A 19,323-nucleotide genomic window follows, 5' to 3' on the forward strand; every position below is an offset into this window, starting at 1 on the left:
ATAAAGTAACATAGGAACTTGAGAACATGCAATAAGACCCTGTATTCAAAAGACCAATAATAAACTAAAAGATGACACATTCTGACCCCAGATGTTTTGACACTAGCCCCCACTAATGCTAAAACTTAAAAATAAAAAAATTGCTGCATCATTCAGACACCAATTCCTGCCTTCATCTATTCCCTCCAGCCCCATAGTGCCACCTGAATCAGGCTGCTTCAGTTTGCTGCAAGGCAGGGCCAGCCCTGGATATGATGAAAGGCTTGAATCCAGTCCAGGAAGCAACATGGTTGCAGCATTCAATTGACTGAGGGCCAAACAAGATGTGAACACTTCACTTGCAATCACATCGATAAAATAAAAATTAATAGCCGGTACACTCCCACCGGCATTTTCCTCAGAACCATATCACACAGGGCAGGGAAGATTTATCCTTTCCTCCCACACTGTGGTCACTTCAAAAATACACACACATGCGTGCATGCTCACACCAGTGGGTGCAATTAGCTCTGACTGAGGGGGAGCCTCCATTGGCCCTAATGGAGCCTGGCCTATCTCACAATAGTTGGGAAGAGGGAAACAGGATAACCCCATGTATACCACCTTCTTGTATGATCTTCTTGGACAAGGAGCACAAAGCAAATGTAATGATAAATAAATACTATATCCATTTTTAAGAGCCTGATGCAAATGAAAACAGTTACTATCTTAGGGGTAAAAATACATTAGATTCACTAGAAGCAAGGCATAGGCATTCTCTTACAATTCATACATTTCTAACCAAGGAATAAATGTTGGCGTTGTGACAGAAACTAGCACCCCAAACCTATCTATCTATCTATCTATCTATCTATCTATCTATCTATCTATCTATCTATCTATCTATCTATTTCATTTCTATACTGCCCAATAGCCGAAGCTCTCTAGAACTATGTATAGCAGTTATAGGCGCAGAGATGTAGTAAAGGGTGCCATTTTGGTGGGTGCCTCAGCAAGGTTTTCCCATTGTGCAGCATGTAAAAAGACTGCCTTCTTTTGTTCTGTGTACTCACACCACACCTACAGTCATGAAACAAAACTGAGCACAAAAATGGTTTCTAACCGCTCATTGGCACATATATGTCATATTTGTTTGCTTAGCTGTAAGTATATGGCTCCGTGGTAGCTGGAATGCACATATATTATCCATTTAAAATATTTGTACCCTGCTTCTCTGGCATTCAAAGCAGCTTACAACAACAAAACTATCACACAATTAAAATCACCAGTCATTAAAACAATATTTAAAATGGCAATTTAAAATCTACTGTCTAGCTATAAAGAGTAGAAGTATAGGGCAGCATATAGTTGGCCCTACCTGTACAATGCTACCACACACAATAGATCATGTAAAAATTGAGGTTCGCAGTTCACTCCCCTTACAGATAGGTACAGGGGCTCAACACTTGCTGACCCAGCCACACCAGTTGGAAGCCCTGACTCCTAGATGAGGACTGACTGCAATTATTCAGTAGTGAGCGAAAGGCACACTATACACCTTCAAAAGGAGTTTTCTTTTTTTTCTTTTTATTATTTTCATGTTCTGCTGTGTCTTGGCCTGGAAAACCAGTTCTGGTCTGAAGCCTGCCTCAAACTAAGAGTTATTTGAGCATGTGTCTTTCCATTTTACCTCAGTTGTAAGTGGCTCTTTTAAAAACATAATAATCTATTTTCAGAAAGACAACATTCCACTGTCTAGCCACTTACTTGTACAGCAAAACTGTACAACAAAACAAACATTTCCCTGAATTCATAGATACTGGCATTGTAATATAATTAACCATTAGTGCAAAGCCAAAAGATAACAATTTAATTATTTTACTTGTTGTAAAACAACAGCAATAGAACATATTTTTAAAGAACACATAGAACTAGTCTTGTTCCAATTTTAAGAAAATAAAAACAAAAATATTGAGGTATAAATGTTAAAGGTAGGTGTATAACATTGCTAACACATTAGCCCTAACTCAGAGGCTTCAGTGCACATGCAAAGGCTCCAGCATTCAGAGAGACCTCCCAGATGAGCAGAGGGTACCTACCTCACCACATCAGATAGTTGTGTGCAAAGAACTTTGGTGGAATTTAGGATTAGGGTGATTAGACATCAGTTAAGTGCCACTGAAATTAATGGGACTGCATTGTAAATAATTAGAAATGGGGCAAACGACCCAAGATTACCACTCCAATGGTAAACACACTTACTTAGACTCTAAGGGCCAAAACAGACATTACTTTAAACCTGTGTCTAGCAGCTGCATCTTTTTTTTTCTTTTTTTCATTTTTACTCTAGGGTAGCTGGGGGGGGCGCAATTCTGAATCAGGATCCTAGTTTGGGGCTAGGGAGGCTTTAAAGATCTGTATCGGAGGCTGGTGGCCTCAATTTCAGTGGGGCTGTGAATCCATTCTGAGTTTCAGTCAGAACCAGCCATAACTCTATAGGAGCTATCCAAGGTGCTGAACCCATTTTGGAAATAGGGTTCAGCATCTTAGATAGCTCCTTTAGAGTTGGGGCGCTAATCTTGTGTTGTTTGTGCCCTATTTGGGTTGGAAGGAAAAGTCATTATCCAAATCCACTTTTCCAAAGAACAGTTACCCACTGATTCTGGCTGATTTTGTAAACATTATCTTTTTTTCATATACATTTAAACATACAGATAAAAAAATAACATGCCACATATTTAAAAGGAAAAAATGTGAGAGAGAACTATCCAGAGGAAAATATGACAAAAGAAAGGGGCAAGATGGCAGGAGATCCTTGACCAGATTTCCTGCAAAGGCGGGGTGGGGGGGAGGAAATACAGATCAGGACCACAGTATTAGGAGAGAGTTGGTTTAACCCTTTCTGCTGTGTTGTTTTCCTTAACCAAATCACCCCCTAGGTGCTGCTATTTTCCCAGACAGAGCTCAAAAAAAGGTGCAGGGGAAGGGTTAAGCCCCCCTCCCCAGCAGCACAGTCTCAATCCACGGGAGGGGGTGGGGGACAGCTGTGTTTAGTCTTTCAAAAAAACCTATCACATCTAATTTCAGCCTCAGTTAGGGCCAAACTAGATGTTACATTGGACATGCACAAATAGCTCTCTAGCTGCTTTGAACTTTTGCAAACAACAGCTCTGTGTGTGTGTGTGTGTGTGTGTGTGTGAGGGAGGGAGGGGGATTCTGATTGAGACCTGCCATGGGAGAGGGAGGGTTTAATCCTTTTCCCCTCCACTATTTTCTCCATTAAAATTGCTGCCACCTCTTTCTAGGGGCAATTTGCCCTATTAGGAAAAACATGTTTTCCTAAAAAGACTAATAGCCTTGGGGGGGGGGGGATTTTCATCAGCAATAGGGCAGAGGAGAAGGGTTAAATTATCCCTCCCCACATGCTACACTACCAATCTTGATTGCCAACACCCTGCTGCTGCTGTTTGCAGAAGTTTATATTTATAACATGCCCAAATAGGCTTCAGTTTAAAGAGACCGGAGAGCTATTTTCATGGCCATGTCTAGTTTGGCCTTTAGTTTGATGAGAAGGACAGTTCTGAAATTTTCATCCAAAAGGTATTGACAAGATAGCCATAATAAATATCTTTAAGCATGTGCTTAAATCTCTCCTACTGAAATCAGAAGTGCTTAATCTTTACTGGACCATGCCCAACATCCATAAAATACATGCATATATTAAAGAAACTGAAATCTGCATCTAATAATGTTTTGCTGTATGACCAAATAGGCTCATTATTACTGTTATCTTTTTATTGCCATGTAGGAAAAATGGACAAAAAATTGCTAAATAGTCCTTGCAATACAGCCATGTTATTTTAAATTGAATCCATATGTATGAATCTTAAATGAATCCATTTTATTGTAACTTGCCCTGAAAGCTTTTAAATATAGGGTGATAAATAAATCTGAAAAATAAATACATTGAATTGAATAAGTGTTGGAAAATAATTATTTCAATAGGACTCACTTTCATGTATTGCATGTAAGATCAGAATGCTTATGTAAGTAATTACGAAAAATGCAAAATTACGGACCTATAGCTATATTTCTTGGGGTAACTCCAGGAAGCTATATAAAACACTACAGAAATATTCAGGGAGATGCATCCTGAAGTAGCTACCTTCCATGCTAAGGTATAAGAATTTGTCTTGTTATTAAAGATTTTAAAATAGATATAGATAAACAAAACAAACTGCAAAGCTGTGGAGAATGGACCTTTCATATTGTATAGATCTCATGGAGTGGCTGGTACACAGTATGAGGAAGGTATCAAACTCTCCTGCTCCAATTTAGCAGAGTTTCTATTCTATGGGTACAAATGCTTCAGATGGTTTTAAATGCAATGGATATGATCTTAAATGCTAACAGTTATACTATCGCAAAGCTTTAGAATAGGATTTCACAGGGTTGTTGATATTTCATGTTACTTTAGATTCCAGTTTAGAACATGCATACTCATCTGTGGAATGTTATTCTTCAGACCCAACAAAAATTAATAGCTCCACTGCCAGACTCCAGTTGCAGTGCTTACAGTATGTCAACAGCAATGTGAAAAATAGCAGAGGATACAGAATTGCACTTCATGACTGAATTTAGTCACCTGTAAAGTGTATTGCTGGAATCATGTGCCACATGTTTGTATTGTGTGAGTCAAAATAGGGATGTCAAGGTTCTTAATCCTTCACAAAAAATGGGGGGGGGGGCGGTGTAGCAGAAGGGTATCCCAGAAAATCACTGCAGTTGATTTTCCACACCTGGAGAAGTGTGGGGACACACTTGGGAAAGTTACACAGAAAACTAAAATGCTAAAGAAAAAGAATAGATGCACAGCTTGTAACTTACCTTTTCCGAAGATGGTGAAAGCAGATTTTACAGAAGAATTCACACGCAACTGAAGTAGGATACTCTCCTCCTAGTACTTTGCTCTCACAGCTCCGAAATGCAAGAGCTTCTCTCCTTACAATCCAGCCAATTGCCGATCCCTGTCTGCTGCCTCATTTATAGAATGCCAGCTCCTTTGTCTGGCGCGTGTCACCACTAGTGCTAGCGATCCAGGGAGCTTATTTGGCATCTCCTGGGAGATTCTTTTCATGCTCCATCTTCTTCCCTGCTAAAATCCTAGCCCGTGGTAGAATAGGTGGAAATGGAAGCTATAAGCTTTGTTCTGAAACACAAGTGTAACTGTAGATCCACAGCTCCTAGAAGAAAACCCAGAAAGGCTGTTTTTGCAAAAGGCCAAAGCCTAATGAATGCAGCAAGGTTTAATACAAGCCAGGCTTAGTTTGGGTTTTGACTCTGGAATCTCGAGAGGCTCAACCCTGGAACTGGTTTTCAAGTGTCAAGGCACAGCCACATGTAGTAAGAACAACAAAGGAAGCACTTCTGAGTATGTGCAGAGTGCTCCTCACCACTAGGCAATTACAACCCATCTTCATACACTTGGGATGGGGGACAGGGGTGGGGAGAGCTTTTAGATCAGTAGGTGTAGCTTTTAAGCAAGCTTGAAAACTGGCACCACTCTTTTTAGAAATTAAATTATTTGTGGAAATTGCCAGTGAAAAATGCCATGTGAAAAATGGATTTCTGTGGACATGATTGAGATACCTAATACACAGAACAGGGTTTTTATAATCCCAGTGTTGCAACACACATACATACAGTAAAATGTTTCACATATTCACATGTACAACTACGAACAGGGGAGGCAGGGCAGGGACTGTAGCTCCGAAAGAGTACATGCCATGTGTGCAGAAAGTCACCAAGTTAAATCCCTGGCATCTCCATATAAAGGGATTTCTGGACTGGTTATAGCCTCTGTCCAAAATCCTCAGGAATTACTGCCAGCCTGTGTAGACGGTAATTGATGATGGCATGATGCTTGACTCACAGCTATAGTGGCCAGCTGAAAAGTTGACACCCTGCGTGATACTCAGCATCTTTAGTAACTGTCAACATACCTTCCCTTTAATGTACTTTTTTGCAGACCAGACCTGCACAACATGGTCCACCAAGCTGAACAGAGCCCACTGGCCATCTATTGTGGCCCTGCAGATGATTGGCAGCCTCCCTGATTTTGCAGTCCCAGAAAGGATTTACTGAGCCTTTGAAAAGCCACAGGACAGAGCAGGTGAGCTGTCAGAGTGGCCATGTGTTCTCTTTTACAGAAGAGAGTCTTCTGTTTGAAGGGCTGCCAGTGGACTGTCCTCTGTTTGAAAGAGTCCACTGTTTGACCGCTGTCCATCAACAGCCAGCACCTGGACATCAGGCTGAACACGCAGGCACATAGGTCACCTGGTCACAGTCCTATTCCTCACACTATGGTGAGATGTACTGTATTTCTATTTAAATAACAGTAATTATTATTTCTAAATTTGCATCTATAGCTATAAATTAGTATATGCAAATGTCATACAATTCGCTCTCCTCTTTTTTGGTGATGCATTTCCTCTTTTTTGTCAATTCATAAGTGGCCAGCCTAGATTGACTTGATGAGTCACAAGTTGTGCAGGCCTGTCATATGGTACAAACACACAGCTTCCTCAACTTAATTTCATATGATCTATTTTCCAAACGTTCTTGTCTTCCTCATAGTTCTCCTTACAATTTTTTCCGACTTGTCAACAGCCCAGACAATCTCAGATTTCCAAACTCAAAAGACACACAATCCTTTGGGAAGCTGGATACATTAAGAGGTATGTTTTTAAGCATACAGCTGAATCCTACTAGCTTCAAGAGAGTGGTAAGCATGAGGTTGCAGAAATATGAGGATTGCATCAGTGGACAACAGAAACCAGCAGGAAATATCCAAAGGTTTACTTTTATTCTGACAACTGACACAAGGCTTTTCAAGCTTCTTCAGCACTCTTTTTAAAGGGATCTTCCTTTTGCAACTCCTTCAAAAGAGAATAGGTTTAATTCTAGAAAGAAAGAAAGAAAGAAAGAAAGAAAGAAAGAAAGAAAGAAAGAACCTACACTTCTCTGAACTAGTTACAAAAGGAAGATACCCATGAAGAAGAACTAAAGAAGCTCAAACCACATTGCCAGTGTGAGAGCTAGTGAGAGCCAGTGTAGGGTAGTGGTGAGAGTGACGGACTGGGAACCGGGAGATCCGGGTTCTAGTCCCCACTCGGCCATGGAAGCTCACTGGGTGACTTTGGGCCAGTCACAGACTCTCAGCCCAGCCTACCTCACAGGGTTGTTGTTGTGATGATACAACAGAGAGGAGGAGGATAATGTAAGCCGCCTTGGGTTACTTGCAAGAGGAAAAAAGGCGGGATATAAATGCAATAATAAATTGCCCTGGTTTGCGCATAATGCTAATCCATGGTTTATTTAATTTAAGGTTTGTTGCACTAACCAGGGTTTGTTTGGCAGATGATTAAACAAACCATGGTTGGTTTTCTCAGTCGCTGTATCCCAAATGCCTTTGCAGCACTGTAGCAGCGGCATGTAGAATGGCTGGGGTTTTTTACCGCTGTTGCCTGCCACCTCTGTAGCCTGGTGAAACAACTCATGAACAACCCACAGTTCTGAGTTCACACCCATGGCTTAAATGACCAACAGTTCACAACCCAATAATAAATCATGGGCTGTCTTTCTGGGTTGTTTGTGGATTACAAACCATGGTTTGTTAGCGCAGCCGCATTCACACATCACGAATTCAACAACCTATACCATGGGTTAGCGTTATGTGCAAACTAGGCACTGGGGCTTTTCACATGATTCGACAGGCCACCCTGGGTTATTTAACCTATTGTGAGGCTGCAGTGCATGTAGCTGCTATTTTGAATATTCACCCCCCACTCATGGGTTGTCACATAATGCAAATCCAGCAAGCATGGGTTATGCGACATGACAATCCCCAAGTTGCATATTCAGTCTGGTGCCCCCATGTGCCCCAGCTCGTCCAAACCGGATCATTAAGTCTGTTCGGATCATTAAGTCAGTTCCAAGAATTAAGTCAGTTTCAATAATAAAAGTAAGCTTTTATTGCACCTGTGGATATTTCTCCCTAGTGTGTGCTTGGGGCTTCAGTAACAATCTGCCCACAAATAGCCAAGGAAAAAATCACCCACCTAGACTAATTAGAGCAATTCAATACTAGAAGATTTTAACAGTCTTGTTTTATTTTAACACTGCCCAAAATATCAACACTAAAAATTTAAGTGGCTTGGCCACACATTCTTGTGATTACAAGTTCCTTCTCCTGCAGGACTAAATTGGAGGCTGGTCCCTTTCTCATGGTAAATTAAAGCAGCAGCCCTACCCTCTGAAAGCTGTGTCAACTGCTTCATTTAGCACAAGTGTTATGTTAACTAAATCCCCCACTACCCCATTTGAAAGGGGCCTTTGGCCTCACAGAAATCTCATTTCCATATAATTTACATTGGAAAGTTGCCAAAAGCACCTCCACTGTGTAACCTCCTCCAGGTCATTATTTACTCACAGCCTGCAGCAGAGAGATATTCTAGCCAAGAATATCTAATACAGGAGAGAGGGTTTTGCTCTGTGGGTTTTATACAGGGAGGACAAGAGAGAGACAAGGCTATTGACATCTTTTAGGATGTAGCAAAACTCTGAAAAAGCCAATCCATTTCATCTCCTGATGCCCAGCTAAAATAAAAGGGTTGGATTTTTGCGGAAACAAATGAAATCAATTAAAATCACATAAAATAAACTAAGAGACTCTCAAAAGATTTTTGACTATTTAAAAACATTTCAGCTTCTGGGCTCACTTACCTGAGAGTAAGTGGCACTTACATCTGAGTAGACAATGCATAGGACTGTGCTGTTCGTCTTATGATGGAATTTTAGATTTCTCAGCCATTTTGTAGCCTTGCTACAGTGTACTGTAGTGGGTAAGAAATTGATATGTGAACCCAAAAGACTCCAGTTCAGATTTTGCCTCCACCCTGAACACTAGGTGGCCTTAAACTAGCCACTATCTTTCAGGTCACCCCCTCCCCCCATACAATACTATCTGTCTTGATATATGCATATATTAGAAGGGTTACTGAGATAATGTACATGAGGCACACTGAACATTCAAAAAGTGCTATATAAATGCTATGTATTAGAAGCAATGATGTGCATTTGTTTACTTCTTTAAAAAAAATTATTTGTCACTTATTGACTTTTGATATTTAAACAATCTATAAAGAACACCCACATTCTTAATAACCTGATTTCAGTTTCCCCTTGTCTAGACCTTTGAAAACACCCAGTTCCTCCTTCCATTCTGCAGTGGCATACCCCATTGTGAGTGCTGTTAAGTAGATGTCAGCCTCAGCTCTACGATAGTGCAGCATGTCCTTGTTCACATGAACACATGACCTCTCGTGTATACACAAACACAGGACTAAGGGTACTTCCAGATGAGGCTTTTATTGTGCCATCACCGTGCCTCATTCACAGAAATTTACAGGCGGGGGTGGGGGATCGTCTTCCCCTTGGAGCCCTCCAATGTTGACCTACTACTTCTTCCATGTTTTTCTTTCCATGGAAAAACTGTTAAGTAAAGCCCTGTTCAGGCATTCACCTGAACGATGAAGGCTTAAGTGGGTAGAGAGTTGAGGATGTGCATGCTGGCTCCACCCCCTACATCTTTGGATGCACTGGCCCCACCCCCTTCAGTTCAGACCTTGCAGTGTTGAATTTTGTTGTTGTTGTTCAGTCCTTAAGTCGTGTCCGACTCTTCGTGACCCCATGGACCCTAGCACACCAGGCCTTCCTGTCCTCCGCTCTCTCCCAGAGTGTGCTTAAGTTCATATTCATTGCATCGGTGATGCTATCTAGCCATCTCATCCTCTGCCGTCCCCTTTTCCTTTTGCCTTCAATCTTTCCCAGCATCAGGGTCTTTTCCAGTGAGTTTTCTCTTCGCATTAGGTAGCCAAAATATTTGAGCTTCAGCTTCAGTATCTGTCCTTCCAATGAGCACTCAGGGTTGATTTCCTTTAGGATGGGCTGATTTGACCTCCTTGCAGTCCAGGGGACTCGTAATAGTCTTCTCCAGCACCACAGTTCGAAAGCATCAATTCTTCTGAGCTCAGCCTTCCTTACAGTCCAGCTCTCACAGCCATACGTTACTACTGGGAAAACCATAGCTTTGATTATACGAACCTTTGTCGGCAAGGTGATGTGTCTGCTTCCTACTATGCTGTCTGAAAAGGTTCTACTTGCATTCACTTGCAATTGCAGACCCTATCTTAACAGGGATCCCAATCACACAGAGAGTTCTACTCGTGTTTAAGCAAATGCGAGTAGAGCTCCTTTTCAGAACAACTGCTGACCAAACCCCAGGGCCCAGGGTTCAAAACAAAGGGTAAGTGGCTCAGAGGATGGGTCAGAATAAAGGGAACAATAGTTTGGCTCTGGAGAATGAAAAGAAAGCTCAGAGAGGTTTCTTGCCTCCTGCTGACTGGCATCTAGCTGGCTATACAGGACCATAGCAGTACAGGAGATAATTCACTACCAATATTCAAAATGAAAGGTATAATTAAAATCATAGGGGGTGGGAATGCTTCAGGACTGGGTCAAATTTCCTACCAAGGCTCTGGACTGGACAATTCAAAGGTACCTACGTGGGTTTGTCAGCTGAGTGGTGACATGGCAATCAAGTAGGCATTTGCATGTTTCTGTAGTTACAGGGAGCAACTCCCTTTAAGCTAATTAATAGAGAAAGCGGTACACAACTGGATCCTACCCTTCTGTGGCTGTCCAGAGCCTTATAAATGTTCTTGGCAGCATTCCATGCTGCTGCTTCCAGGACCCAAATGGATTCTTGAGCCAAGGTGGCAGGGTAATGCCAAAGAGATACATAGTGCACATTATATACACCCAGAGAGCCATCATGTCTGAGCCCCCGTGTAACAATAGCCCAAAATGGTGGATAAGGGGAAGGTTAGGGACCACATACACCCTCATAGCATACGGGTATAAAATAATTTCCTTGCTGTCTTCTTGACTGTGTCATCTCAGGCCTTTCTTGACTTAAATTAAGAAATTTATTACTAAAAGATTTCATTGCTGTTTTATTGAGTATACTCTATAATATAATACCATTTGTTGATGGTATTACTAATGGGTTGGATCCAACATATCACCCCTTCCATGAACACAACTCTCCTCCTGTGAATGAGAACTCCTTTAGTTCATGCAGTGAAAAGTTGGATCCAATCCACTGTTATTTCATAGTCCAGTGTAAGTCACTTCAGGAATCCTTTCTGAATTTAAAAGTGGGCTAGAAATGCTTAAACAAAAGATGTGATGTCACTGGTTTTTATGGCTATTTAAAGATTTAGATGAATTCACAGAGGACAGGCCTATCAATACATGTTAAATGGACCCTCCATATTCAGCAACACACCATCAATTGGATGCTAGAAACAGGGGCTATTTGCATAACACAACAGCCCACCTTGGGTTATTTAACCCACAGTGAGGCTGTGGCACATGCGGCTGCCATTTTGAATATGCAACCCCCTAGGATCGGTATCATGCCCTCTCGAAATGAGATTCCCTTGACTACTTAGCACCCATATATAGTTACTGTAGTGGGGCCACGGTGGCTTAGTGGTTAAGATGGTGAACTGCAGTCTGGAAGGTCGGCAGGGCAGCAGTTCGAGACCCGAGTGCCGCATGACGGAGTGAGCTCCTGTCTTCAGTCCCAGCTCCTGCCAACCTAGCAGTTCGAAAGCAAGAAATTGCAAGTAGATAAATAGGTACCGCTTTGGTGGGAAAGGTAACAGCGTTCCGTGCACCTTGGTGTTCAGTCATGCCAGCCACATGACCACGGAAGCGTCTTCGGACAGCGCTGGCTCTTCGGCTTAGAAATGGAGATGAGCACCACACCCTAGAGTCGGACACGACTGGTTGGGGACACCTTTACCTTTTCATAGTTACTGTAGGTCAGTAGATTAAATTAATTCTGGAACAATTCCTTCTATATAGCACACAAACCTATTACTGGGATATATATAGATATAGATATGGGGGGGGTGAGTGTATAATTATTATGTTGACACTTCTTTTGAGTTTATAAATGAACGTTAGGAGAATAAGTTTTAAGTTTGTTTCAGCAATGGCTAACACCTCTTACAACAAGAAATATAACCAATGGTAACATTTACTAAAATGAATAGGTGATACAGTTCACATCTGCCCTTCCGTCCTAGATGTGTGGGACTAGGCACTGGTTACTGAATGAGGAAAGAGCACGTCTACTGTTTCATAAGCTCAAGGCTAAGCCTGTAGCAATTCTGGCATTGAGAGCTGGCTCAAATTAAGCCCCCTCCAATGGTTTAACAGCACAGTGTGTGAACAGTAGGAGGTAACTAGGATCGGCATATGTTTGTAATTGCTATGAATTCTTCTTAATTTGGAAACTCTGTTCTTAATCAGAAGAAAGCTTATTATGAATTGACTTAGTGCAACTCCCGTGCCCCATACACTGTGAAATGCAGTCCCAATGTAGAACAGTAAATTTCTCATAAATGATAAATCACAGTTAATCTATTTGACACTTTAACAGATGTGCAATCTACATCACCATCAACCTCATATTATTTTGATGCAATGGTGCCAAGCAGGGAAAAATTTATTCTGTATTTAATTATTAAAATTGAAACCATGCAATTATATGGTTGCAACAGGAACCTTGATGCCCTACTCATTTCACTTTGCTTGCACAGTGAATGGGTGCACTGCCTTTCATTTGCCAGGTTAAAAAATGGCAACCCTAATGATTCCTATGGAAGCTAGAGGCTCCTGACCACTGTCAATGCTGTCCCAACATGTTTCAAAACTGGCAGTCCTCTACATACTGTGAAGAAATGCCCTGTATATAACTGTTATTGTTATGTAGCACTTATTGTCCTCTACAATAATGTATCTGAGTAGGCCTCAGGCCTTGTTTTGTTCCTGTCAAAGGCCTGTGTAGTAGATGCCTAGTGATATTCTGAAGGAGGGATGAGAGACAATCACTCTGAATATTGTTAGATGGAGCCTGGATCAGCTAAATTTTATTCTGATTGGGTGGATTCTAGCTAGGTGGAAAAGAGTGGTTGGGAAATTACAAGTGATAGGCATTTAGCCAGTCTGTGCAGATAGAGGGAGAAAGTCTGCTGGTTGGTATGTGGTTTAAAAGGAATAGGAGAAAGCTGAGAAGAAAGTGAATAACTAAGGCCTGAATGTTAAGCTATTCCTTCTCTGTGGGATAACCTTACATGGCTAGTGAAGATCAGGAGTAGGGCTGTGGTATGCCAAAAGACTGCCCTAAGATCTTGCCAGAAGAGGTTTATATGAGTGGGCAGTAAAAACCTGGATAAACTGTCAACAAGAGGAGTTTGGGGAGTCAGAGAAAGAGTGTACCCAAAAGCTGGATCTGGTTGTGAGTATATTTGGCTGGGGTGGGGGTTTAGGAAATTTGGCCTGAAGTAAAAGAAGTCCTTCCCCAGTAAATGCGGCCCTGGCCCCTTCGAGGACCCATTGTGACCTCTTTGCATCACATTTGGAGGACAAAATTGCTTGTCTCCCCAGCAAACTTGATGCTGTGGGTAGTGCAGTTGCAGTCAAGGTGTCTGACACCACCATCTGCCCAGTTTTGTGGGATCAGTTCCAGTTGTTGCGGTCAGATGATGTGGACAAGGTGCGTATAGCAATGTGACTGACCATGTGCCCTCTTGATCCCTGTCCCTCCTGACTAACAAAAGCTAGCCGAGAGGGTATGGCTGGGTGGGTCTAGGGAGTGATAAATGCTTCCCTACAGGAAGGGGTGGTCCCTGCTGTCCTTAACGAAGCAGCAGTGTGACCACTCCTGAAGAAGCCCACTCTGGACCCAATGGTATTAGACAACTACCGCCTTTTTAGGGAAGGTACTTGAGAGGGTTGCGGCACAGCAACTGCAGGCACCCTTGGAGGATACTGTTTTCTAGACACATTCCAGTCTGGGTTTTGACCTGGCTACAGGACTGAATCAGCCTTGGTTGCCCTGATGGATGACCTTTCTTATCGAGAAAGGTCCAGGTCGAGTGCAACCCTGTTAATTCTGCTCTATCTCTCATTGGCTTTTGATACCATCAACCATGGGTATCAGAGGCCCTGTGCTACAGTGGTTCTAGTCCTACTTACAGGGCTGATTTCAGGGAGTAACATTGGGTGACTTTTCCTCGGCTCCTTGGTAATTGAGCTATGGGGTCCTGCAGGGTACCATTTTCCCCCAATGTTGTTTAACATCTCTTTGAAGCCACTGGGAGTGGTCATTAGGGGATTTGGAGCTAAGTGCCATCAGTATGCTGATGACACACAGCTCTATCTCCCTGTGACATCTGAATCAGGAGAGGCTGTGCAAGTCCTGAATCAGTGCCTAGACTCAGTAATAGGCTGGATGAGGGCCAATAAACTGAACCTGAATACTGGCAGGGTGGGAGCCCAGTGGGTGAGTAGTTCCCAAGTCTGGGAGATAGGCTTATTGCCTGTTCTGGATGGGGTTGCACGCCCTCTGAAAGATCAGGTTCGTAGTGTGTTGGTACTCCTAGATCCATCATTGTCACTGGAGGCCCAAGTGGCCGTGGTGGCTCAGAGTACCTTTTACCAGCTTTGGCTGGTTTGCCAGCTACAGCCTCTCCTGGACAGGGATAGCTTGACCACGGTGGTACAGGCATTAGTAACCTCAAGTTTGGATTACCGCAATGCACTCTATGCGGGGCTGCCCTTAAGGCTGGTCCGGAAGCTGGAGCTAGTGCAGAATGAAGCAGCTCAGCTGTTGTCAGGAGCTGCCCCTTTTCAGTGTGCAACTCCTTTGCTGAGGAAACTGCACTGGCTGCCTATTCACTACCAGGCCAGGTTTGAGGTATTATTACTAGTATACAAAACCCTAAACAACTTGGGACCAGGATACCTGAGAGAGCGCCTCCTTCCTCACCAACCTGCCCGGTCACTAGGTCATCAGAGGGGATGTTCCTGGTGGACCCATGGCCCAGCTGGAGGCCACCAGGAAAAGAGCCTTCAGTGTGGTGGCCCCCTCCCTGTGGAACTCCCTGCCTTTGGAGGTCAGGCAAGCACCAACGTTGTGTTCCTTCTGGCATCTCCTGAAGACATTGTTATTTCAGGAAGCCTTCCTTGAGTGACCAGCCACAGTTTATTAAATCGGGTCTTATCAGAACTTGTTTCTTTTAAATAAAATGTTTAAAATGTTTTAACATGGTGTTTTATTCTTTTATTCTTGCTGTTCACTGCTCCAAAATCTTTTGATGTGGAGAATTTATACACAATGTATATTGTATATAAATAAAATAAATAAGATAAATTAGAGGCTTATAGCAGCAACAGTGCCTCTTGTGTTCTTAACCGTTGTCACTAAGCAGTTTTGTGAAAACCCCAAAGTAACTGCTCTTATATACAAAATATCCCTTTAATAAATTACTTGTTTAACAGTTCATCTTGCCTCTAGTGTTGGCACCCATCTTACGCCTAAGTCTCTTATACCAGCTACTAGGAGATTTTAAAGTATTCTAAGAGAATTGGTGGCAGTTGAAAAGGGTCAGTTTGTAGAACTCTGAGTTATAGTGGCAGAAAAATGGGCTAACTCCCTGAAAAATAAGCATTTACTATAAATAAGAAACCCCAGTGAGACTGCCCAGTGGAGGAGCAGTTTCCCCACAGGTGGTAGCAGTGCTGGGGGGGGGGGGAAATCCCCCATACATACTTACTCAGGAGTGATTACCAATCGATTTGTTGTAGTTTACTTCTGAGTAAACATGCACAGGATGAAGACATGGTGTATATCATAATTGTTAACACTCTTGTCTAGGGTTAACCCCAACAGTGCCAAGTTAAGAGCTGATCATTAAAAGGAGAGCAGAAATATCAGAGCATAAACAGCCCAGTCTGCATGGTTGTCCTGCAAAAAAAGGAAAAAAGAAGGCTCCATGTGGAAAACCACTAGAATGGTTTGCTCCATATCACCCCCTGCTTCTCCAGAAACAAACACAAGGTCTAGTGCATGACCAGCTACATGGGTGGGCCCAGTTAGAACAGGGTACAGCTCCCAAGAAGCCATTGTCTCCATGAAGTCTCGAGGTGCTCCCGTGAGGAAGGCCTCTGAATGTACATTGAAGTCCCCCAACACCAATAAGTTAGGGGACTGCACCCGCACATCAGAGACCATGTCAAGCACCTCGGCCAGGGAGTCAGTCATGCAGCGGGGTGGACGGTACACGAGCAGAATCCCCAGACTGCCCTTCGGGCCCAACCTCCAGTACATGCACTCAGCAACCTTGGTCTCCCGGAGAGGGGGTCTGGTGAAGACCAAGGACCCAGGGATGTTGAATCTTAGGCCATGCTCCCCCTGCCCCGATTGCCAATTGTTTGGCGGTTTCCTGGCTTTCGCACAGTTCTCCCCTCCCCCATTCTAAAAGGCTGAAATGCCTCTCCTAAATCTTAGTTATTGGCAGTAAGACTTTTAAGCTAAAATATGCTGGTATTGGGGGGGGCACCCCTTTTGCATTTGTGCCCGCCATCTTTTGCCTTCAGCCCCACCCACCACTGGAATGTGGCTCCTGAGAGTTTCTCCAAAATTGAATTTGGCCCTTAGACTGAAAGAAGTTCCCCTGTACTTTATCAAAACTCTTGTCCAAAGGGGTCAGGGATCCTTGAACTGGCTTTGATAGCTTGAATTCCAGAACCTAGAGCAACCTTCCCCAATGTGGTGCCGTCCAGATGGTTTGGACTTTGACTCCCACCATCTCTCACCATTGGCTATGCTAGCTGGAGCTGATGAGAGTTGTAGTCCAAAACATCTGAAAGGCACCAGGTTGAGGAAGTCTGCCCCAGAGGAAGGCCCTGATGCCAACCTACGCTTCATAAATAAGTTTGCACTCAATTATAACAACCAATTTATAAAGTTATGCTATTTCTGGATTACACCAAAGAAGTTGCTGATAAAAGAAGGCAATTTAGCAAGGCGAAAAATCTGGCAAAACAAATGAACTTACAATATCACTTAAAATATCCTGCTACATTTCCATTTTTTTCTGAAGGCCAGATGAAGTTTCTAAATCATGAAATGGCGGAGGCGTGGCTAAATGGAAAATCGTGTGAGACTTCTGTTCCAGCCCCATGAACTGGAATCTACAAACATGTTTTGTTAACTGGCTATGTTTAGTCTGTAAGATTCAGGCTAGGCTAGGGATAAAGGCTCATATATATATATACGTCCTTTTTTTTCTTCTCTCTTTTTTTCTTTTTCTCTCTTTTCTTTAAATCCTTTCTTTTTAAAATACTGTACTTAAATTTACTGTTTGAAGGTGTATAGAAATGTGCACACTCATTTATATATCTAGTACAAAATACATTAGTGATTGTTGTAAGGTTGCTTTTAAGCTTTATTATTATATAACATTATAACATTTATTAGTGATTTGTTATTATTTATCTTTTTTAATCTCCTTCCTTTTTATTACTATTATTATCATTATTATGACATTGGTTAGTAAGATTTTTGGCTGGTTAAATTGTTAAGCTTTACTATTATACGTATGTTAGTTGAAGGGCAATATATGGTTACTGGAAATGAATTGTAGGCCTGCTTCCTTGCTATAAGATTGATGATATTGAAATGTAAGATTGATTATTTATGCTGTATTGAATTGTAATATTGCCAATGTTATAGGTATAATTTTTAAGTAGAATGGGATTTGAAGTTTCTGTGTAATGGAGTTTAAATTTAATCCTTTTAAATAACTTTTTTTTTCATGCTTCCTTCTTCCTTCTCCTTCTTCTGTTTTCTTTCTTTTTCTTTTTCTCTTTTTCTCTTTTGTTAATACTGTGTCCTCCTAAACTGTATTGTTGGGAAATTGTAGTTACTGATTAGGTTGTTGGTACTGTTTATTTCATTTATAAAGATAAAAAATAGAATAAAAAGTATTTTAAAAAATTATAACAACCAATCATATCCATCAGGGTTTGAACAAAGACTATAGGTGATTAACTACACCCCTTTTCCTCACTAGTCTTCCCTACCATGCCTCGTAATCCTACACGTTTTCTTCAGGAGTTATGAGTCCCACTGTGTTCCATGAGTTATGTCTGCATAGGATTGCAGTCTTGTTCTTTCTTCTGTATTATTATTTTTCTCTTTTGCACATTTTCAGATGATAACATGGGTTTCTCTCTTGTGGGTTGTCATGGTGGGTTAGTTTGTGATGAGGAAGGATCAGCGATCATTCAGATACATCCCCAATTAATCCCTACCCCACACCGTAATTATCTCCTGTGTGTGTGGAACATACAAAAAGTTCATGTCACAATAAGCAAGTTGGTCCTGATACAAACACCCAGCTGGTGACCAGGTCCAGCCCTACCATTAGGTAGGATGAGGTAGCTTAATTCAGGTGCCAGATTTTGGGGTACCATTCAAATGGCCACAAACTGACAGTTAATACTGTCATGAGAAGCCACGATTTGTCTCAGGCAAAAAAATTATAATAGTAATCTTCATCCATGCCTGGCAGGATAGTAGAGGAGCAGGCACGTGCCCCTCCCATATACAAACCATATGACACACATGCTCCACATTGAGGCCTTTACATATGGCTGCCTGATTTCCACAGCTCTTTGCCCTCAGAAAAAACGGGGAAAGAAAGTGCATAGGAGCATCCAAGTGAAGCCCCTGCATCACATATAACTTTATGTGAGTGGTGGAAGGAAGGCGAGGGTCAGACCAGTCCCCACCTGGTTAAATATCTGAACCAGGCCTAAGTCTCTAGGATATCAGCACTTCTTGCCTTTAAACTTGGCCAGGCTGTTATTGTGGCATCCTCAAGGATAATCCAAACATATCAATTAAAGGTACACGCAAAGCAGTCTGACTCCAATGGCCACGGTCCCTTCCTCTTGGCTTTGGTTACCCCACCCCACCCCAAACTTCTTGAAGGGCTTGGCAGCAGTGCAGGTGCAGTCTCTCTCCTACATGGTGAGAGCTATGAATAGTAAAGATTTTTAGCTCAAGCACACTGAGGCTGTTTAGCAGCCATTGGATAATCCCCAGTTAATCAGATTATGCAAATTCTTCCTTCAGCCCCCTCACCCTTATTCCCCACTCTCTAAAATGAGAAATTTAGCCACGCTCTCTCCAAGAAACACTGAAATGGCATGAAGATACATCTGTGCTTACTTCCTGCTTGCTCACTCTTGCAAAGATATCATCCTGTTTTATATTTTTTAATTTGTGCAGCTCTAAAGCTCACATACTGCAGGGCTGGTCCAAGTAACAATGGACAATTATAGTGTCCTTATGAATTC

The 19,323-nt window shown here is 42.2% G+C and overlaps 1 long non-coding RNA gene across 1 annotated transcript in view; it reads left to right on the forward strand.

The window, feature by feature from the left end:
• Positions 1–17,950, forward strand: part of LOC146352739 (uncharacterized) — a 46,542-nt gene extending 28,592 nt beyond the window's left edge. The window contains exons 5-6 of the long non-coding RNA XR_014787833.1: positions 6,008–6,151; positions 17,061–17,950. This is a non-coding gene — a long non-coding RNA (uncharacterized LOC146352739). The remainder of the gene's footprint in view (positions 1–6,007; positions 6,152–17,060) is intronic.
• The last annotated feature ends 1,373 nt before the right edge of the window (positions 17,951–19,323 follow it).

The sequence above is a fragment of the Heloderma suspectum genome, chromosome 2, assembly GCF_057233095.1.
Source record: "Heloderma suspectum isolate Gila_16-S chromosome 2, 16-S_ref, whole genome shotgun sequence".
Lineage (NCBI taxonomy): Eukaryota > Metazoa > Chordata > Lepidosauria > Squamata > Helodermatidae > Heloderma > Heloderma suspectum.